The sequence below is a fragment of the Coturnix japonica genome, chromosome 2 (assembly GCF_054131305.1).
Source record: "Coturnix japonica strain WE chromosome 2, WE-NBRP24, whole genome shotgun sequence".
In the NCBI taxonomy this organism is placed as follows: Eukaryota; Metazoa; Chordata; class Aves; order Galliformes; family Phasianidae; genus Coturnix; species Coturnix japonica.
The window spans coordinates 61888088-61912587 of NC_140664.1; the positions used below are offsets into that span (position 1 = coordinate 61888088).

Sequence of the window (24500 nt, forward strand, 5' to 3'; positions counted from 1 at the left end):
TTGCCCATAGAAATGGATTTTTTGAAAAAAAATAAAATAAAATACTAGTATTTTTGCTGTTACTGAGGAATTCAGTTTTAGAGGGAGTCAATGAGCTGAATTCCAATCTCTCCTGGCTGATTAATTTTGGTTTTGGGCATTTTAGTTGTTGCATGCTTAATATAGGAGGCAAAATCCACTGTAAGCTGCCCCACCCTTGAACCAGGTGTTAGAAGCATTTGGTTCTCATCACCACTTCAACTGTATACTAGTTACGTTTCTAACACAGGCAGACCCTACTTGCTTGCTTCTTCCACATTATTCTTAATACTGATGTTCCTATACTTTAAAAATATTTCTAAGCAGATTTCTCACAGAACATTGCCCTCTCACCCCCACTTTTGTTCTCCTTTTTGCTTTTTTTCTGCAATATTATGATCAGTTGCTCACAGCCTTGTTATTGTTACATGAACAATGCTTCTCTGATTTACTTCATTCTTCAACTTAGCTGTGTATCACACACACTTATTTTGCAGATCTGCATAATAGAAAACATCATCCCCCTTCCCTGTCAGCAGATTCTTACTCTGAGCCTGTTCTTCTAAGTGAAGGAGTACTTTCTCACCTCTTCTGAAGCTGCATTCCACCTCATTTCCAACTCCCCTTCTCAACTCATAACTGATATAGTTTACTGCTTTCATATGTTGGGGAGAAGTTGAACCTTAATGCACTGTCATTTCTATTCTTTCCTGCTCCCTGTTCTGTTCCTTAAGGTTTATATTTTCTTCATGAAAATTACATAAACTTCCCATTTCAGTATTTTTTTACAGCTTTTGCCAATCAGTATGGTCTTGATACCATCTTTATGCTTTCCGTCTAATCTCCCATGATGAACCCAAGGTTTATGGTGAAACAGTACAAAATGACAGATATGCTCTGATCTTACTGATTTATCTTCTTTGATACCTCACTTCCTTCCATAGCCGTACTTTAGGAGTGCTTAAGACATCCATAAAATTCTACATCATGAATTCTGCAAATGAATCCAAAGCTGAATTTTTCTAAAAAATCAAGGAACCAATAAGCATGGACAGAACAGCATACTTCAGAAAGGTTCAGCAACCATCATTACAATACACCAGTGGTGTGAGCAGCAATTAGTGTAAGGCTACAATTTGCTTAGCTTCAAAGGAGCACACATGTATGCAAACCCAATGAAACTAACTTTGATAGCAAAACAGTCCATAAAAATCAGGGGTTTAACTGCATCCCTCTAGGCTTGGCTTTGCCACAAGCTCTGAGCATGTAACCAACAGATGGAGAAAGGGCTTTTCTCTCAGCCTAACAGCAAAAGACTATATACAAAATAGAAAAGATCTAAAAGGGAAGCAAGATATTCTTTGTTCATCTCATTGCTACTACATAGATTTTTTCTGCTGGAAAGAAGCTCTTTCTGGCAGCTGTGGGAAGTGGGGAGCTGAACAATAGGGCAGAAGACTACAGACATTGCTTGAACACATTGCAACATCATTTTATGGTACTGAATTGAGAGATCTCTAAATACACAAACCGTGAGCCAGATGATGCAATTATCACTTGAGCATAATTCCTATTCACTGAAGGAAATTTGCCTGAATAAGAACTGTAGGAATTAATAAGCTTCATTTGTTACAAGATTATGCATCACATGTATCACAAGTAGCTGGGGCAGAAAACTACACAGAAAATCATTAAGAGAAAGACCACGGACAGAAATGATTTCTTTAGAACTGGGGTGTGAGGTTTTATAAGAACCCCAATGCAGAAAGCTGTGAATTGTATGAATTTGTTGCTTCCATTTTAACATTAAATGGAGATACAATATGACTGCTTTCATTTGTCACAAATGCACATAAGCAATGCTGAAGGACCAATACGCAGAGAACTGAAAAATTTGTCTTCAGTAGGAAGCTTTGCATTTCTGCAGGCATAGCAATACCACTATTTTAAGAAATGTTTGCTGCTGTAACACTGTGTTGCCTACAATGTCAGTAAATTTATGAACACTTTATAATTTTAACTGTTGGCCAGACACTGGGTCATATGTGCATTAAGTTAGTCATAATAACCTGTCAGTAAAATTTTCCTATAGCCCATTTATAGCAGAAAATATTTGCAAGTCGAGCAGCTTGTTCTGCAATCACAGAACAGTCTCTCCCATAATTTGGTACAACCAAATGCCTTGAAAAGTAGCTTCTGAGATGCATTTAATTTGATGTGCTAACTGGGGTTTTAAGGTTGTTTTTGTTTGTTCACTTGTTTTTTTGTTTTTATCTCTATAATTTCTCCTCAGAATTCACCAACTATCACTTTTAACATGCAGGCACTGTCCAGAAAATTGCTTGCTCTTGCCTCTAGAGAAACCAACAACTACCCATGCCTGACTTAGGAGTTATTATTTATTATCTGGGTGCAAAAAGTGAGAGGCTCTACAAATACTATGAGAGGCAACAATCATCATTCTAGAACCCATGAGTCAGTTTGTTTTCATATCAGCTACAACCTTCTCAGGATACAGATGCCCTCGTGTTCTCTTCTGTTAGGAATAGCTTTTGTTCCCCCCTTTTGTTCCGTGGAACCAGGCCTGCTGGGGTACTCTTACTGTTTAATCTCAGCAAGAAGAATGCTTTAAGAGGCCCGCATCCAGCTGTGATGTCACCTAGCAGAGTAGCAAAATCTTAATTATTATCCATCAGGCATTCCTAGCATCACCAGCTCTACTTGGGGGGCTATGGCACCATCAAGGTCAGCAGCAATCTGAAGTGCAATGATCACTCACTAACATAGAGCAGGAAAACACCTTGTTTCCCTTCCTACTAATGTAAGAAACACAGAAGATAGGAGTGAAAGCAATCTGAAATACCAGGGGAGAATATTTCTCTCTCACACAAACACACATTGGCTAGTGTGTGAGATTTGCATGCAGCTTTGAGAGGAAAAATTGCCTCTGTTAACTCAGATTATTACACACAGTGGATTAAAACAGACTGATGATGTATCATGCCTTTTGAAAGAAGGCAGCATTAACAGTAAGGTCAAGGGAAGCCTAAAGAAGGTGGCCCCAAGTATTCCTGCTAATGAACACTCCTCTCACACCAACAAACAAAAGTTACATGCTTCTATTTCAACACAAATGAGGTAAATATTTTAATCTGTTCTGTGAGCCTCTGCAACTGACAGTCAACATGTATAGCACGTAAACAGAGCACTTAAAAGTTAACATGCCTTTTTTTCTATGCCTTGCTTTAAACAAACAAAAACAAACATATGAACTCTAATACCTGCTGATAGAGACTCTTTGAAGGCAGTTAGAAAACGAGTTTAGTGTGCATGTCCAATTAGATAAACACCTATTAAGCAGAGAGTGTTTCTATCTAATTTCAAACTGAGTTTTATTATGTTGCAAAAGAAATCACTGTCCTTGATTACAGTCCTGCAGCTAATATCTCCGCGATTCAGACCTGTGTTTTCTCAGTACACCAGAAATACAATTCACATAGCCAAGAAAAAATTTGGTAACTTTGTTTCTGATTTATTGATGTCATTGGCAAGACTATTAAGTACATAACTTTAATGTGAAGGAATTAGAAAAATAACCCCTTGGAACAATCTCCTATGCACACTCTAAATGTAAAGCGCTAAAATATAACTGGTGTTCTGGTACTATCACTTTTACAATCATGTAAATATAAACTTCTTAGCATATTCAGTGAGAGACAGAAGAAGAGCACTTGAATGAATATTAGAAAAAAAAAACAACAAAAAAAGAAGACATCTTTAAATACAATGGTCTACACAAGTTTTAATATTCAAGTTTAGGTTCAGTCAGTTCTGTGCAGAACTGAACAAATGCAACATAAAACTTTTAATTAAGAGTCTTCCTTCTCCAACTCTGTATTGTTAGCACACAGGATTCTGTACAGTGTGTACCTGTTGATCAGAAAGATACCCATATCCAGCAAGATAGTTATCAGAACAATAATGGGCAAGCCACAGCAAGAGGCAACAAAATAAAATGTTTCTGTAATTAAAAAGAGAGGTATCAGCAGTTCCTCCATATTCAGTAATTTTTATAACTGTGATAAATCAAAGTTGCCTTTGCTGGCTGGTACTTTTTATACCATATTTTGACTAAAAAATCATTCCTATATCACTTTTGCCAGATTCAATTTCAAGTGGGCTTTAGCTTTCCTCATTGCATTCCTGCAGGTCCTGACAACATTTCTGTATTCTTCCCAAGTGGTCAGACCCTTTTTTCCACGTCATGTACATTCTTCTTCCATTTGAGTTTGTGCATGAGCTCCTTGCTCATCTACGCAGACTTTCCTGATTTCTTGCTCACAGAAATGCACTGATCCTGAGCTTTGTTTAAATGCTGACCAGCTCTCACAGGCTCCCTTACCTTCTAACAACCTAGCCTGTGGGATAGCTTCAAGTAGGTCCCAGAAGAGAACAAAGTTGCCTCTCCTAAAGTCCAAGGTAGCAATCCTACATTTTGGTTTGCTTCTTCCACTCAAGATCTTGAACTCCACAATCTCATGGTCACTACAACCCAAGCTGCCCCCGACCTTTACATCCTTAACAAGACCTTCCTTGTTAGTGAGAATAAGGTCCAGTAACACCCCTCCCCTTGTCAGTTCCTCCAAAGTTGTCTTGAACACACTGCAAGAACTGTCTGGACCGTGTGTGCCTGGCCATGTTGCTCATCTAGCAAATATCTGTATAACTGAAGTCCCTCATAAGCATGACTTATGCTTGACTGTAATGATAAGTTATATTTATTTTATAAAATATCTTCTATTCAATTTTTTGCCACCAGCAATCTCCTTTTGTAGGTTCTTTATCCTCCCCATTCTTGTTTCTCACCTTTTAGTCACCTATCCTTTCATTTGCTCTGTTATCCAGTTAGTATTGTCACTGAGTTTCTTGTTTTCAGTCTGGAAACTACTAAATACTTCCTGCTCCATGAAGCTACAAATGAGAAGGTCTGTACTTCACTCTGACTTGCTTCTTCTTTAATCCTCCACAGAGGTCAGCTGCTTACTAATACATGAACTGCCTGTGGTTTTTAATGGAGCTGCTAAAGTTGCTATGGTTTCAAAACAATTAGGATGCCTCTTCCTTTAAGTTTATGGAATCTCAGACCCTGTTCTTTATTTTGTACAGCACAAAGGTTGCAAACTCTTTACAGAACAATGCAGTATGACACAAATTATCCACTAATAATGACAAGCAAAAGACAAGCAATAGAAAATAGACCTGCTCTTGGACAAAATATGCTGTTGAAGCATCATGCATAAATATTATTAGCCTTCATGATAGCTGTGATCTTATTAAAGAAAGATGTTATGTACATAAGTAATACTGGATCTTGAATCACAATCAAAATTCAGCAAGACCTGAATCACATCCAATGATGCAACAAATATAGTAAAACTCTTGAGAAAGAGCTTAACTTCAGTTAGTTTCCTCACGCTTTTAATTCCCATACAACATGGGTCATTTGCTCATTAACAAAGCCCTGGTAGAAGTCTATTATAAAGTCGTGTCAGGGTGCTTTTGCCAGATGCATTTGTATTTAATATATAAAAAAAGTGAGGGGATAGGTGGAAGAAGCAATGAGTTATGGGATAAAACTCTATGCACACTTAGTAGGAAAAAAGGGCCACAAAACTAAACCGACACAGTTTCTAAAAGGTACTAAGAAACAACAAGCCCAATTTGGACCTCCTAATTACTGGTGAAAATGAATTAATAGCTGTACATTATGCTGGTGAGTGGTGAGAGATCAGAGATCATAACCTTCTTAGGTTCCTGATGTCATACAGAGGACTGAATTCTTACTAGCATTTATAGCTGAGGATTCAAAAGAGAAATTTCTGAACTCTGAAAGAATATGAACAAAATCTGATAAGAAGAGAAAATCACATAGGAAATTTTTGATGAAAATCATCATTTGATAGCAAATGAAGTACAGTTTTGACCAAAACGCACTCCTGTTTAACAACATGTTAAGGAGATAAATAAATAAACAATATAAAAAATAAGGAGTAATAAGATAAAGGAATCAGACTACATTGAAAGGTTATCATGTAGACAGTGTGATGAATGAAAATATAGAGGAAAAAAAAAATCTACTACAGGTCCAAGACAAATAACAACAACGTGATTTTAAGGACATATTAGGAGTAAAGGAAATGTCCAGTCCATTGTTAGAGAAAGGTTTTTAAAACTGGTACAGTTCAGCAGAAAACAAACACAGAAGTGTTCTGAAAACAGGAAAGAAACGAATCTGATTTCAGTTCTAAGAAAAATAATGAAGAAGATGTTATTGGGTCCATTTAATTAAGAAACAGGAATGTAAATATTGCTGAGCCATGAAAAACAGGCTTAGCTGGACAAGGCTGTCTCCATTTTTCAAGAGGGCTACAGATTTCTTGGACAAAAAACAGTGATGGCATGAACTATTTGGACTTTGTTTTCAGAAAAGCAGCACAATACCATAGCAATATTGTACATGTCAAATGGATAAAGAACTAGCCAAGTGACAGTTTGACACTTGGGCATAATTCTCTGAAAGGGGTATTTTTAACAGTTTCCACATGGATCAAAAGTAGAGACAGAAGAATGTGGCCACGGCCAGGCCTGAAGAGGTTTACATTTCAGTTCATAAGGTTTAACATTTTCATTCAACAAGGAAATATATAATCACCACATTAAAATGGCAAATATTGAAAGGAACTGAGCAGTCATAAATAGTAACCTTATGCACAGGCTAATTTGGATCCAAATCGATTTTTACATAGTACAGCATGTACAATGGTATCCAATGTACAAGTTATCACATACCTTCAAATACAGGTTTGCCTCCTGGAAACTTAAGTTGCTTATTTATTTAAACACATTGAAGACCTTCCAGGTCACAAGCTGAGCCAAAAATAACTGTTGGAATCAGAAATATTATTTGCAAGAGAACAACAGCGATACTATTGCTTGGTCAAAGTCACTGGTGAGGGAGGTATGGGCCTCTGTACTGAATTCCAGTGATTAAAGAAAAGAGGTCTTAAACCATTCTTGAAAAATAAGTATGGATGTAGAAAAGAGTGGCAAAATGGTAAGAGAAAGTAGACCACAGTACAGACTGCAAAAACTTCAGCTTAATTCACCTTAAACTAAAAACAAGCAAACAGTGAGTGCAACCATATGATTTCACTAAAAGATTTTTTGAGATAGGTATAAGAAGCTGAATTCTGGGCACATATAAACAAGAAAAGAAGAAGCTTGTAAGGAATACAGGCCACTGGAAAGAATAGCCCTGGAAAACAGTACATTTTTGGCATTGCTTTGTATTTAAATTAATGATTTCATGTCTTTCTGGAAGAAACAGCTAGCAAGAAACACTTGCTAGCTAAACTCCAGAGTCTGCTGGCTGAAAAATAAGAGTTTTGGGCAGACGGACAAATCTTTCAGTTCACCTGAAATAAGAAAACCAATTGAACTCTAATGTACATTGTCTGGATAAGAAAGCATCTGTTATGCGTACGTGATGGCCAAATGCAATACTAGCAACATTTTGGAGCAGAAAAATCAAGTCTTCAAAATCTAACAATGGGGATTTTCTATTTGTTTTATAGATTCTGTAGAAAAAATCTAATGCAGAGAAAATACTTATAGCAGTCTTCAAATCAGGGCACTGTGGCTGCCAAGTACTTCTTCTGAATCATTGAATTCACTTCACAGAAAAGAAGTTTTGCCATTGATTTCAGAGAAGCCATCACCTTATTATATGCCTAATATGCTTTTAAAGTGCTTTGGAAATTGCAAAAAAATGAGCGCATCATTTATAGCTTCTCTAAAGTCCTTTTGGAGCTTCAGTTATGGAATGAGGCAGATAGGACTGATGTCTTGCCTGTTACTGAAGATGCAGATAAATTATTTCCCTTATTGTGCATACTGCTTTTCTTATTCCTACTATAAATGCTGTCTAACAATTCAGCAGCTGATCAGCACCTTCCTTTTCTGTTGAATGCATCCTCTTCACTATGACTCTCTGCTAATTAAAAGTTGTTTAGCATTCCTTGCTCTTCTGCTGGACAGACTCCACACTACCTTGCTAACGTATTGTAAAGTTGAATGCATCACATAATTTTATTGTTTCACTTTTGTGAGGAAAAAGGACTGAATAGTCATTGAATATAAAAGCAGTTAGCATACAATTTAAAGCATCGAATAATCCAAAAGCACAGAAAAAGGATGAATTTAAATCTGCAGCAGCAGTTGCCATAGGCTGAAGGCATGCTTTTATGCTGTCTGGAGCAAGTATGTCTGTATTTATGGAAGGAAAGACAGCTCCTTCCATTTGTATGTCTGCTCAGAGAAAATGAAGAGAGCTTTGCTGTGGATTCCAGGGAATATCCTGTGTTGTTGTGTCCTTGCCAGCTCTGCTTTCACTTTGGATAGGTCTACCCCTCACAAAATATGCTGATTTTACTGTTCTGCAGGATGAAATATTTGCTGAAACAGGTACAGAAGTGGGGTGAGGAGAAAAAAATTAGTTCAGAAAGAAGTTTGACTCCGAGAACATGAAAATTTAAACAAATGCCCACATGCACTTATTCTGAGATGGCCAAATACTATCAGTTATGTCTTGGATTTTTTTTTAGAAACTTAGATACCTATTTCCTTAGAACTGGATCAGTTCATCAGTATGCTTTTCTGACCTAATAACCATGTCAACACAGCCTTGCTCTAAACCAGTGGTTGTATCTCCTTATGTTGTCATTAATTCAGAAATCATACATTCTTTGACACAATAAGATCAAATAAAATTGTTTAAATAATTATTAGTAGTAATAGAAATAATGTGTGGAAAAAAAAAAAAAAAAAAAAGTTGAAAGTTGAATCTTGTATGTTTATCCAAAATGAAAACCTAACATCCCAATGGTTTCTGCATTAGCATGTAAGAAAATGACATATGGTGACTTTGTCATAGTCTCAGCTTGATAGTAACATTAATATTTGATGTAAGTTCTCCAATTAAGCAAGAAAGGGGCCAAAGAAATAAAAAATTACATAAGCTTTTTTTTTTTTCCCCCCCGCTTCTTGAAAATTGAAATTTGCTGTGAAATTTGGTATCATCAAGTCCCAGAATGGTTATATGCCATTGTGACATACCAGCCTGCCTCATTCCATTGTCTCACCAGCAATTACTCAGAAATTAATTGCAGAAAATGTGAAATTGGTACCTCAAGAGTTAATCAAGCACTAGCTGACTTGGGGAAGTTTTTCCCTGCAGGTCCTCAGAGACAGTTGTAATTAATTTGATCTTCTCCAGTCATTAACTCAGATTCATAGTGAGCTCTCCACACACTGCTCTATTAATTCACTGGAGATCAGTTCTCAGGATTCATTTAGTTAAGCAGCACTGCTGGATTACATTTTAAAACCCTTTAAACTGGTTGTAATTGATGTCTGTTTATAGAAGCTCACTTTAATGGAGTCAACGTGAGATGAAAATCTACCATACTAGTCTGAGGTAGTTCCTTGCTGTTTAAAGCATGTCTCCAGAGGCATCCAGTTAAATAAGAGACACTGCAAAATAAAATAAATTCCTCATTAATCACCAACCTATTCTTGGCATTTTTAAAATAGTTTTTGTCCTCCTGACTGCTGGTACCTTGGAAATAAAGTAGATATTCACTGTGCAATAACATACACATTTGTTAGGCATTAAGACTTGTTTCTGAACCCAAACAACAAAGCTCCTGTTAGCTTCAATATAAAGTCAACAGGGGTGAATGTAAAGAGCAACTGCTGTCTTCCATTAAAATCTCAATGCACAATAGCAATTACACTTGTTGTCAGTAACAACATATTTGTAGGAAGCTCTTCCCAAAGTCCTGGAGCAACAAGACATGGACACTAGCATTCTGCAGACTGTATTCTTCTGTTGTTTACTAGTTAGAGCATGGGTTAGATAACAGAAAGTGATATTGGTGCTTAAATAGCTTGACTTGAATTACTGCGTTACACATAGCAATTGAGAGTTACGGTAACAACATTTAAAGAGGGAAGTCTGAATATAGTCTGGTGAAAAATACATATCATGGAGCCATGATACCTGATGAAGAGTCCTATTTATTGTATTTTAGGTAGAAGACTGGAAATTCAACTGATCCTCCATGGTCTACTAGCTTTATGCATTCTGCTTTCACACTTGGACAATCTTACACATGGCCATTTCAAAGCAAAGACAGAGAGCAGCTGTGGACTGTCTGCAACTATGTGGCTAGACGTGACCTGCAAAACACTACAAGAAATATCCAAGGTAATGTTTTCTGAAGTAGCTCATTGACCACAGGGTTCCTATTTATGTGAAACTAACTTAAGTCCTCACACTTTTGTTTCTAAGCACACAGAATTTTAGATAGAATGAGGAAAAATTTCTCCAAAATTCTCCAAAAATTCTCCAAAAGTGAAACCCAAGCTTTCTTATTTTGCTATCCAAAAACCACAAGCATCACAAGCTAAAATTCATCCAGAAAAGTAGAACAGGGCTTTTTGTTGGTCTCTGTGACCACAGGAGAAAGATAAGCCTATTATTAAGTTATCTACTATTACATCTACTCTTATCTAATGTTCATTTGTAACTTCTTTACAGGGCTGTTGTGTGGCTAAATTAATAAGTTTAAAAACCTGCAAGATCCTTGGATGGAAGATGTTATTTAAATGCAAAATCAAACTGTTGCACAACATGGAGAAGAGATTTGTATCTTGTAGCACACTCTTCTAGAATAATGTGTTTCAGTTATCTCTGCCTCGTGCAGAAAACACAAAGAAAAATTAGATTTTTAGTAGGTTAGTTTAGTAATGACACTTGATACCCAAAGCGACAGATTCTTTTTTTGTTTTAAAGGCAGCAGTTTTGAGCTGTTCTACAGGTCAAAATACATAAATATGAAAAACGGCCCTCAATATCATAATTTTTCACTATTTTTTTCCCTGCTATTTCATCTGCTACATTTTGAGCACATGAGGGAATACCATATAGATATTGTATACACAAATGTTAAGAGGATGGAAACTATGGAATACTTTTTTTTTTCCTTTTTTTTTTTTTTCTAATTGCAGCAACATATTTACTCAGCATTCTTTAGGTCCACTCAATCACCCGTACTTAAAGTATGGCTTGAGTGCATAGGGAGAGTATGTGCTTTCACAAGAAGACAAGACAAATTGTTGCAATCTTCTTTAATGTGATCTCATACCAGATGAGCTGAACAATACTAGAAGAAGCCAGCGGCAAGCTTGACTGTTTTCTGCCAAATAAAAGTGAGGTGGAAATGGAGGTCGGTGATTTTCTAGGTGATAGTGTTCTTCTTGTCAAAAGAGAAAAGGAACTAGGGTCCTACTCACAGCAAATGCAGTGGGTAATTTTGTTAAGTATATGTTATTCACTGCAGTTTATAATACAAAAATGTTGTTTGATTCTCCAAGATGGGAATGAATCTACAAATAAGGTACAAACAAGAACTTACAAAATCTAAGAAAGTGGTTTGCACTCTTCTATATTTACCTTTCTATTTTTATGGGATATGCCACTATTATGAAGCTGTTAATGAGTTAATGTTTTTAAGAGATAAGGGATAATGCATTCCATTTTACTGACAAAGAAACTGATGCACAGGATGGTTCTGTGACTGGCTCACACTAGAAGAGAGAGAACAAACATCTACCATTCATAGCAAGAAACTGGTCTCAATCTGTCTTTTTCATATATCCAGATGAAATGAAAATTTCTCAACAGGACAAACAAGTGCCTAAACAGCTGCTTAATGATTATTTGCTCTGCTTTAGTTGAAATAGATATAAACACTATGGCCTACTGAACACTGAAGATGACACACCTTGTGTTGCCTCTAGACTTGCTCCACTGTGCCTACTTTGACTAATGTACTTATGTCCTGTTGATGCAGAATTACATTGAGGATGGAAGAATATTTTGAGTTGCCATCATAGCTTTCACGTTCAAAGTAAGAAATAGTTTCAGTGGTAAGAGTAAACAAGTCCCAGCAGGTAGGCAAACAATCATTTCAGTTCACCTCTCCTGGATTGAGTGAGAGTGTGAGCAATGCAAATGCAATTTCCACACTGAAATACACCACCAGGATTAGCGTGTTCTTAGGGTTTCTTCTTAGAAATCAAGGTCTGTATGAGGATGGAACTTTCAAGGTCAGCGTTAGTATATGGCATGTGGACCTTAGCCCATCACATGGTAGGATCCCAGGGGGGGAACTGATGTCTCCTGTTCATGGACTTCTCTGGGAATTCAGCATTCACATGGCCACTGATCCCTTTAGGGTGAATTTCAGGTTCTTGATAATTAATACATTACTGTGTTTATTTACTCCACACACATGTTTTCGTCACAGGACTATTAATAGAACCATTCCAGATACAAACATCCACACTGAGGATAAAAAGCCTAGTCTGCTGCACAGTAGATCATTGCCAAGTGTGTTCAGACTGTGTCTATACTGAATATTTGCACCTCAAATCTGGAGCCCAGTATGTCTGATTTATCAGAATAAAGCACATTAGGAATGTCATAAACCTGTTCACAGTGTTCAGAAGTCTTGAACAGCATAGTTTATCTCTAACATCATTATCCCTGTAAAGAGTCCTTTGAGACTGTATCCCACTTCTGCTCCATTGCTGTGCTTAAACTTAAGCATCTATCACACTGAGAAGGAGCAGTAGATTAGGAACAGTTTCATTACATACATTACTTCATTAGTACATTACTTACATTACTTCAATCACATACATTTCAAAAAGTCATCTTTTCCTCATGAACATCAGTTCTGTAAGTTTGGGTATAATTTAATATACTTCATTAGACCTAACTTGCTGTTTCTATAAGGGAAAACTTTTCACATGCCTTCATGTAAATACCTACATTATTTCTACTGTAAGAGAAAAGGAGAAGCCATCTCCATCAGGTGGAACACTGGCACTGTTGCCTTCAAAACTTTTCCTGATGCCTCAGATCAACAGCAATGAATAGGAGGCAGATTTTTTTTTGTTGCTTGCTTTGCTGTGATGGAAGGGGAACCTTTCCCAAAGCTGCTTCCTGAAGAGCCAATTCAATGAGGAAAATTGGAAATTGAAAGGATATTTTTTGAGAGATTGAAAATTTAATGGTTACCCAAAGGGTGAGAGAGGAGTGAAACCAGGTTTATGATACAATGGAAGCTCCAGTTATATCTATGGAGAAGCCACAACATTATTGAAATAAGTGCAAAGTAACATTGTTTTTTATTGTGGAAGAAAACAAGAGGAGTTATGGACTGCAAGAAAATTTCTCTTTTCAGAAGATGTAATGCAGTGTTATACTGAACTGAATATATCTTTCAAGATTCAAACGTGAAAAACACTGCTATTTACTGCCCACAAGCTATAGAGCTCAGTGCGTGATAACAAATAGTTCTGTCTTCATCAATCCATACTGTTCTCAACAATCCTGCCCAAAGCTGCTTCTGGGTAATCATCAGAGTTTGATAAAGTGATTACTAGATAACGCTATCAAATAACTATCATGATCAAACAGGTTACGTGAATTTTGAAGCACTGGAGCAATTTACGTGAGAAATGAGTTTCTCCTTCAAGTGGCATAATAAAAATATATTAAACAAAATGGGGTTTGAATACTATGTTGAAATTAGGTCAAGAAGAATTAAGCTTGCATTTTCTGAATAGCTACAAGTACTACAAACTACTTTCCTAAAGGTAATGCAATTATTCTAACTAGCAGAATTTTTTTCTGACTCTTTCCTTTGGTATGCTTTTTTTTATTCAGTGTGAAATCTGTAGTAAGCCTGTTACACCTGTCACTGTGGTTTTCTGAACACCTGGCCTATTTTATGGCATTACAGATTTCCTCTTCTCTACTCAAAGTACAGACATACAAATCAGCGAGAAAACAATTTTCAGCTATTCATGATTTTTATATCCAAAATGTCAAAAGCTGTTAAACATAATTTGAGATCAGAGCATGCATGTAATCTTGAGGTTGAGATGGAAGAATTAACAATCAGAATGCTACTGATTCAAGTTGCATGGAAAATCAGATCTACCCGTGGAATGAAATATTTCCAGCAGCTAAAATGACCACCAAATAAATTGATGGCAGTGTTTATTATGTACAATTCATAAACAGAAGGCATACGTTTTACTACAATACAAACATAATTATCCTGAGGACAGGAAGGACTTTGATTGAAGTCAAAACAAAAGATTGCTCAGAGATCATAAAAGAAATCATAAATATAAATAATCAATGACTACACCCTCATATCATTGTTCTCTTGACGCCAATTGTTTAAAGGCCATTGAAGATCTGGTACAACTTCCTCCATAAAACAGACTAAAGATCAGTAATATTTCAGCAGAAGACTGCCCTTGCCTTCTCCATCCATTGAATTGAGTAATTTGGGGTTCTTGCATGCTTCCCTCAAGCTTAAGCAATTTCTTCACTTCAAGGCTCTGTACAGCTGTGCCCTGGACTGCAGTTCACATCTCAGTTCTTACTTACCATGCATGCCTGTAATTCCTAAGCCACTCAATGTCCCTTTCACATCCTCCTCTGTCTTCTGTTGTCAAGTGTTCCTGTTTTGTCCACAACACATCAACTGTTGTTTGAACCCCAGTTACCCTACCTTCAACCCATTCTCCAATGCTATGCTCTCGGACTCATGTCCCAGCCTAGCCCTGAAAAAATAATGCATTATTTTTAAACAAGCAACGAGTACTGTACACACGAACTATTACTTCTCACTGCCTTCTGCACTGTAAGCCCCACAGGGCAGAGACTCCCTTTATATTTATGTCTTGTACAGCCCCAAGCACACTGTAAGCATTTAATGCATAAAATAAATAACAAGAGACATGTACTCTGCTGGAGACAAGAGGAGAGCATTGAATAAGCCAGATTCAGCTAATGAAACTTGTATTGAGTGAGGTGGGGCTTCAACTTACAAAGCAGTCGGATAAAACAACTGGAGTGAGTTGGGAAGGAAACACTCAGCTCTTAGTATTGACCCAGCAAAAATTTGGGAATGTCTTCAAGGCCTGAAATAACCTTTCTGAACACAAAGGTATCACAGTATCACAGTCTTGTGTGGGTTCAAAGGGACCTTAGAGATCATCAAGTCCAACACCCGGGATTCGAGCCTCCTGTGTAGCAGAGCGGCACTTCTACCACTTGCGCCACAGGGGGGATTCGAATCCAGGGCCTCCAGTGTTGCAAAGTGGTGCCCTTAAACACTGTACTAGCCATACAAACAACAGGCACTTCAATTCTCATCTGAGCAGCATAACTTCCATTTGCCTGAGATCTTCCAAGTACCAGAACCTTACTTTAAAGTCATTAGGGACAGAGAAATTTACCACAGTTCTGTTTATTCAATGGTTAGTCGCCAAGCTTTTATCAAAATGCATATTTTTACCCTATGACTTTAGATTCCCATAATTAAAAGCTATAGAACTGTCTGTTAGACTGATTTACTGTTCGTCTTTTACTGTAAGCACAAAAGCTTCTCTCATTTAGGCATTTGTAGGCTGTGATTAATTTTCTCTTTTTACAGCTAGAAACATTAGACTTTTAAAGTTTCCAGATGCAAAGCAAACATTCCAGTCGTTCATCCACATTTCATTCTCTTTCCTAAACCTTTGCCAGTGCAAGTTTCTGATACATGTCTATCAAAAGTGCAACTGTTTCTTTGGGGCTACAATTTGATTCAAAATCCCTTCTGTTGTCTTCTTATCAAAACAGGTCCAATTAACACTTTTAAGGTAATTAAGATATTTTCATTAATTTACTACTTCCCAATAAACTTGCATTTATCATTTCACCATTTAGTGTGGAACAGGTTCAGTACTAATTAATGCTTTAAACAATAATTTTGCATGATGCAAAATTAAATGCCTCAAGTCAGATGTGATGCTGTAGTTTAGTTACCTTTTTCTGATGTATGTGTGTGGTTTTGTTTGTTTGTTTCACTGTTACAGTACCAATGTACATTAGCTATTGCCTCTGTGCAGATATGGGAAGACAACCATTAATGTGGTGATGGCAAGTCCACCCAGTACTGCCTGACCAGTTTTTACCTGGCTCAGGGAGGTGACATAAGGCACAGAGCCTGCTCTCCACTAGGTATTGCAGAGTAGCAGCCCATTAACCCATGTTGCCTCACTGAAAAATATGCACCACATTCAGAAGAGTACCACTTCCATCTAAAGTACACCTATCTTGCTAGCCAACCAATAGATTTGCATCAAAATTCATCAAAGAACTAGAGATACATCTTCTAAAAAGCAAAAACAAAAACAAAACAAACAGTGCCAGTTAGGAAAAATTTCATTCCCATGTTCTATTTATTTAGTGTATAAGCTTTTCTATTATTTTACTGATGGACAAATAGGATAGTTCAGTAAGTGGCTGCAGGCTCTGAAGTTATTCCAAACATATAGATTATTATGTCATAAAATTCAAAGAAATAACCTTCTTCCCTCAAATAAGAACCAAACCCCAAACAAATACTTCTGTTTATTTAGGTGTGCAGCTTATTTTCCATAAAGTTCCCATGAAAGCAAATAAAAGGTAAGGGAGTTATTAATCAAAAAAACCTTGCTTGGATCCATTTTGACATTTTTCTCATTTGAGTGATGTAGTTCAGAGTTGGTTTTTTGTTTTGGTTTGGTTTATTTGTTTGTTTGTTTTTTGTTGTTTTTCAAAATAATATTATTAGTATTTATACATTATCACAGGTAAGTGTGATGCTTTAAAGAGAAGAAGAATGACAAGTCCCTACCCTGAGGTGCTTACAGACTAAATTAGATGTACAGAGTGAAAGATGACAACAAATACCAAAAAGAGATGTGGATTAAGAGTGTTACATCAAGGAAAGAACAATACATGCAGCCTCACAATTCTGATAACAACTTACTTCAATTATTTGATTTATATTTCATGTGATATATGAAACAAATGCATTTAAATACTAGGAATTAAAGGAGGTTAATCAAAAAAGGATAGATAATAAAATAGAACTTACTGAGGCCCAAGACAATAACAAAAAGCATCTTTCCTGTCTTGTACTCCATGTCAGGTCCTACCAACTGGATGATGATGGAAAGAGTTAATGGAGAGAAACCCCAGTGACCTGTCTATGAAAAGTTTTTATCAAATGCACTGCAGCATATGGAAGGTTTATTTAGTTTGCATTCTCTGAGAGGCAGGCAGAAACACTTCACAAACCATTTACAATCTGGGAGAAATATCAGCATTTCAGAATCAGAATCTGAACAATTTTTCCCATGAAATGATCAGTAGAGGAAAAAAAATACAACAAAAATTAGGTCTTCAAAACATTGCACTTAAATTGTTTCATAATTTCTTTGTCTGTGCAAGGAATATCTCTTACTCATTGTTCTCACAATGTCCTTGTAGGTTCCCTGGATGCTATACTAAATCATAGTAATATGGAGGAAAACCACATAGCAGTATCTTTTCCTAAGGTATGATCCAGGTCCCACAGGATACTCATGAATTAAAGAAAAAAAATGTCAGTGGGAGTCAGGGAAAAGGAGCCAGGGATTTTGTTTCAGAAAAGCTTAAGATTTACCATGTGGGGTCAGACCCATTTGATGCAGTATACAGTCTCCAATGGTGGCCACTGGCAGACTTATATGACATTTAAAGACAGTACGGGTGATCCTTTCTTTGGTATATAATCCCAGAATCCAGAAATTAGCAGTGAAGGGACTTCCTCTGCTTAATGTCACATCTAAACCATCAAATTTAATTACCATAAAAAATCACGAAGTCAATCCCTCATTAATTTACCCAGTCCCTTTTTGAACTCATTTATACTGTTTGCTGCCCCAGAACCCCCAGTAGCTACAAGATCCACAGCTGAACTACATACACTGCGAGAAAAAATAAACCCTTTTGCTTGCTTACAAGATACTCTCTAACAACTATAAGCAGCAGCCAATGCTGAATAACCCTTTGCCATTCAGCTGTGCTATGTAATTCATGACACAAACTTCTATACATTTCCCTCTGTATCCTCTTTTACAACCAAAGATTACTAATCTGTTCAGTTTGCCCTTGTCTAAAGCCTTACATTCACTTCTGAACATCTTGGTCCTTAGAATTGGGAATTACACCCAACATGTAGGAAAACCATTTAATGTTAAGAGTAGCATCAAAATGATTTCTTCTTTTGCTCTCTCTCTATTTTTCTCTAATAAATGCTAACATGTTAATGGCCCTTCCTTAAAGGGATTCTGATTTCCCACCTCATCACAGAACTCATGGTGGCCCTCAAAAATCTTTTTTATTGATTTAATTTCCATATACTCTGGGGTACCTCTGGTGAGGTGCAGCCAAGGTCATTAATAATCAAATGCAGGACTTCAACTTCCCTGATATATACTGGATAAATAATATAGTACAGAAGAAGCAGTCTAGGTTTCTTCCCGTGAGGAAGACAACTTCCAGATGCAGCTGGTAAGAGAGCATACCAGAGGAAGTGCCCTGCTAGACTTGTTGTTCACAAGCAAAGAACTGGTGGAGGAGATGTGGAGGCTGGCAGCTGTCTTGGGTGGAGTAATTATGAAGTGGTATATTTCTGTATTCTTGGTGAAGTCAGGAGGGATGTCAGCAATACCACTGCCTTGTACTTCCAGAGGAAAGACTCTGAACGTACAAGACTCTGGGAGGGAAGGTCCATTGGGATTCAGTCCTGAAAGTTGAAGGGGTTGAGGAAGGCTGGATGCTTCTCAGGAAGGATGTCTTAAATGTGCAGGAGCTGGTTGAACCCCTGCGCCATGAGATGGGTGGGCAGGGAAGAAAATAGCATAAATGAACAGGGAGCTTTTCATGAGGCTCCACAAGAGCATCTACCTCCCGTAGAAGAAGGGGCAGGCAACTCAGGGAGAGTACAAGTAAGTTGTTAGGATGTGCAGGGAGAAAACTAGGCAAAATTCTAGTTTGAATTCAAGCTTGCCACTGGGGTAAAAGAGAACAAAAATCTTTTTACAAATATATTAACAGTATGAGGAGGGCTAAGGAGATATCCGGTCTTTACTAGATGCATTAGAGAACATGACCACAAAGGCTGAGGTTCTCAATGCCTTCTATACATCTGTCTTCAAAAGTCAGAACAGTTATTCTCAGGGTACTCCTGACCTGGAAGTTTGGGATGGGAAGCAGAATAAACTCCTCATCATTCAGGTGGAAACAATTAAGAGAGCTACTTCTCCACCTGGACTGTCACAAGTAATTGGAGCTGGATGGGATCCACCCAGAAGTGTTGAGGAAGCTGACAGAGGTGATTGCCAAGATGCTTTCCATCATGTATTGGTGTTTCTGGCAAACTGAAGAGGTCCCAGAGGATTGGAGGCTTGCCAATGTAACTAAAGAAGAATCCAGGAAACTACAAGTCTGGCAGCCTGAACTTTGTGCCAGGCAAGGTTATGGAACAGATCACCTTAAGTGAGATCACAAAACATGTGGGACAATCAGAGGATCAGGCCCAAGCCAGCATCTGTTCACAAAAGGCCTGCCTTACCAGCTTGATCTCCTGTGACTGAGTTATTCACCTGATGGATGAGGGAAAGGCTGTTGATGTAGCATTGACATAGTCTACCTAGACTTCAGCAAAGCCTTTGGCACTGTCTCCTACAGTATTCTCCTAGGGACTCTTGCAGCCCTTGGCTTGGACAGATATACTCTTTGCTGTTAAAGATCTGGCTTGAAATCTCAGGGAGTGGTGGTGAATAGAGTTAAATTCAGCTGGTGACTGGTCACCAGTGGTATTCCCCAGAGGGAAAGTCCTGTTTAATATGTTTACTGATTACCTGGACAAAGGAATTGAGTACATCCTCAGTAAGTTTGCAGATGACACCAAGTTGGGATGCAGTGGTGATCTGCCTGAGAGCAGGAAGGCCCTAAAGAGGGATCTGGACAGACTGTCTTGCTGGTCTGAGGTCAATGGGATGAAGTTCAACATGACCAAGTGCCAGCTTCTGCTCTTTGTCTTCAACTACCACAAGCAAAGCTACAGGCTTGGGGCATAGTGACTGTGCAGATAAAACTGACCTGGCTATTTTGGTCGACACTCAGTTAAACATGAGCCAGCAGTGCACCCAGGTAGCCAAGAAGGCCAATGGCATCCTACCTTATTTCAGAAATAGTGTTACCAGCAGGAGCAGGGAAGCGATTGCCCCCATATTCGGTTCTGGTGAGGTCACACCTCAAGTACTATGCTCACTTTTGAGCCCTTTCACTACAAGAAAGACACTGAGGCTCTGGACCACATTCAGAGAAGAGCAAGAAAGCTGGTGAGAGGTCTGGAGCACAGGTTTAACAAGAAGCAGCTGGGGAAACTGCGATTGTTTAGTCTGGGAGACCTTGTAGCTCTCTACAGCTACCTGGAAAGGAGGTTGTGGTGAGGTGGGGGTTGGCATCTTCTCCCATGTAACTAGCAATAGGACTGGAGGGAATGGCCTCAAGTTGCACCAGGAGAGGTTTAAGTTGGATATCATGAAAATTTTTTTCTACAAAAGAGTGGTCATGCGATGAGACTTCTGGCACTTCACATGAGACTGGCTTCATAATAGAGAGCTAAAGTTGCAAAATAAAGAAAAAATAAACCAAGTATTGTATTTTAAACTGGTTTGCTTTGGTTTACTTTTCTACTAATTGCCAACAAAGCTGTGTCACATCATGACACCAAATCAGGACCAAACATGAACTGATCTTCAGTTCTAAATGCTGTCTTAATCTGAAAAAGTAAAAAACTTTACTGTAAAACTCATAAGATAGGAAATAAAGGGCTGAATCCAGGCAATAATTTTCTCCAAAGATTAGCTTTAAAAGATTAAGTTCTGTCACGCTTACTGAGATTTCGTAGTTCTTTGTCTTGAAAATACTTCACTGACTATAATGAGAGTATTTAAGAAGGAAATTGCAGAAACAAACTTCAAGACTTTAAATTGAGAAGTATATTCACTTAACAGTTAGATCATTCTTCTTGAGAATTTTCTCAGTATTAAAACTTGATTTAAAAAGAATCAAACACCTACTGTTTTTTGAGAACGAGATTGTAAGAAGTGTTTAGCAAGCCCACACACATTCAATTATTTTAATCTTTAGTCGTAAGTCAATATTTGCAGCACTTTAATAGTTTTTTATTCTCTTCCTTGAACTCCCTTCAATTTATCAATGCCTTTTAAAATACAGGTTCTGTGAAACAGAGGGGAATCATTTTTATGAAGAAATTAATGGTCATTAGCAATCAGCTCAAGTGAAAATAAATTTTAAAGATGAAAAATAATTTTGAATTAAAAAAAAAACAAACAAACAACAAAACTATTATTTCATGTTGCTGAAAATAAGCTTTCTCCTCTGTTTCCAGAACAAATAAATCCTTCATTAGAATTGCATTCATTGGACTTTGTGAGGTATTCAAATGAATGTGCGATTTGGCTTTTCTTCATGTATATAATTGGATCTATTTAATTTCAGAGAGCTAGTTAGTGTTAATGTGAAACTGACTGAGTCTTCACAGTTATCTGAGTCAATAAGACAGAGGGAAGCAGTCAAAATACTCCTGATAGATATGCAAGCATGGTCAGATCGGAGTTACACTGCTGCTCTCCTGAAGAGTCAAACAAATTCTAGTTGTAAGAAGCTTTAGGGTTTTCTACTAGGCACCCTCTAGTATTCAAGAGAAGAGAAATGGAGGACTACAGGTCAGTCAGTTTCACCTCTTACTTTCTTAATTAAAAGTGTGAGCATAAAGCTGTGTTTGCCAAGAACTTCGAGAGCTTTGGAAGGAAAATCTTTTGCACCAAAAAAAAAAAAAAAAAAAAAAAAAGGCTCCTTTTGTACACAGTAAAAAATATTTTTAAAACTTATGTTGACATTTGAAGCCAAATTTACTCTATCTAACTCTGTGTATTTGAATTCATTGTAGATGCTGCTGATAGCTAGTGGAAAATTACAGGCACTTGTAGGTAACTGGCACCTCACTCAGCTCACCCAGTTTCACAGGTGCATCTTCATATATATCAACCCCAGATAGCACTTAGCATGATCTTGTCCCCAAAATATGTGCCTTAGGTAATACTAGGTGGGAAGGACTGTGGTATTTGTATCCTTTAAACTGACTTGGAAATTCTACCCTCCTTCAGTAGACAATGCAAGACTGATAAACTTTAAGTCGGGAAATGGCTGCAGTGACACCACCTTTGGGATTTTGAGGAACCATTGGTATTTCTAGAGGAGTAATCTCCAGGTGTTCTGACTCAAGGATTTACTAGGGTCTAAATGTGTTGCTAACCTACAATTTCAGTGCTAGTACTATTCCATAATTCTCATCACTCCTAGAGATGGATAAAAGTACCTCAAGAATTCACAACTGCACCTCAGTCAGGTTTTCACTCTAGTGTAAGGTGGGAAGATGAATTTTAAACCTGGTGTGAAGGAAAGAGGCTCTGTCTGAGCATATATCTACTTATCCAGGTATTGCTAAAGCCACTCAAACTTCCAGGAAAAGACTTATTTCTTTGAAGGTGGACTATGCTGATCTTAAATTGGTCATGTCTATATTACTTCCTGCAAAACTGCGTATCCTTTCTGAGGGACATAAATTTCCTTTTTTATGACTACAACGATGCAAAGCAATTTTAAATGCCCAGAGGAGAGAACTAGAAAAGATGAATTGAAAGGAACTGAATGATTCATTAGACTCTGAAGAAGAGTTGATGAGGAATTCTATAATTCTGGACTTTTAATTTAATTGTGTCTCTCTTTATTACTTTTCCCCCCTTCTTTACCTTCAAGGAGCTTCATAAAAACATAATTTTTAAGAGCTTCTTATCTTGCAGCACACAGTAAGAAATATAACTCTGTTTATTCCGTTTGGAGCATCCATTTGGGTTTTGAGGTTGGTGATTTATCAGCTTTTTCAGGTACTAACCATACATGTATACCTGGAATGTCCTGATTCCTGTTTCAGTAAAATTATACCTTTGGTATAAACTTCTCACTATTTTTGAACTTTATAGCATTTTCTATAGGTAGGAGATGAGTGCTACGACCTCTCTGCTTATTTGATCAGGTATTGGCTAAAATCTCTCCTCACTCACATTGCTCAGAGGCACAGGAGTGCTGCTGTAATCAATGGAGCTGTTTTGGATTTACGCTCACTTGTGAGAACAATCTCACGAATGTCTGTGCCCAAATATTCTTGTGGATATTATTGAGCTTTAGATCCAACTATGACCTTCATAGTAAAATTATTAATCTATATGTTCAAGTTCTGAGATTTTCCCTCATACAATAACTGGATACCAGATGGTGAGCTGCTACGAACAAAATTCCACCATATAATGTATAAAATTTGATTCAAGCCTACTAATTACCAATCTGATTTAACTGATTTTGCTGGACTTTATTTCAGTCTTACTGGATGCCTCTAATAATGTTTTTTTGTTTTTTTTTTTTTTTTTTTTCCTAGTGTCTGTTTCCTTTGCCTTTCCTTCAAAGATTTAGATGATTTCTGAATTCTCCCCTATTTTATGCTAAAGTTCACACGCACTTAGCACTACTCTCATAGAAATCAACAAATGCTAAAATAGACTTTCTTAATATTGGAGAAGGCAATGGAAAACAACTTAAGTTTCTTAATTTCAGCTTTGTAAACTGTGTACAGTTGAGCAGAAGCATGAATTATTTACATATGCAGAGATTATATGCATAAATTATCCCAAGCATTCTACCAGAGATGCCAGCACCTCAGAAGCAAGATGAGAAAAACTTTTAATTCCTGAGAGAAATGTAGATCTACAAGGAGGTATATGGGTGCATTTGCCTTTGGATTACATTCTCTAAAGTGACTTTTGCTATTTCATGCTGAGTTTCTACAACAGGAAACAACCTTCTCTTCTCCTCATTGCTTTCTCACTCCTGTAAAATTTTCCAAGCAGCTTTCATCTACTAGTGAATATTTCCCTGAGCAACTTTATTATTAAAAATCTTTTGATTTATTTTTTTCCTACAAGCCCACCTACATTTTCAGAGAAACTAAGCTATTTGTCCTTCCTTCTCAGCAGAACATTTTTACACGTTCTTTTTTCCTTCAGTATGGTTAACATTTTATTTCAAAAATTCACAACCTTTGAGGACTGCACTGCACTTATAATATTGCAAAGTCCATGGAAATGTAGCTATAACTCCTGTAAATTCATTAATATTTTCAAATCAGCTGTGAGAAAGCAAGGAACAAATAGCTACACTACTTCAACCGTGACCTTTGTTTCTGAAACAATCTAACAATAGGCTTGTTTTTTGTTGACCATTTTAATGTAAAGTGCTGAAACGTAATTTTCTTTCCTCATTATTAACGGTG

General features: G+C 37.3%; 1 protein-coding gene across 5 annotated transcripts in view; it reads right to left on the reverse strand.

Annotated features, from left to right (window-relative positions):
* Positions 1 to 24500, reverse strand: part of POU6F2 (POU class 6 homeobox 2) — a 298117-nt gene that overhangs the window by 108488 nt on the left and 165129 nt on the right. The gene's annotated exons all lie outside the window — the stretch shown is intronic.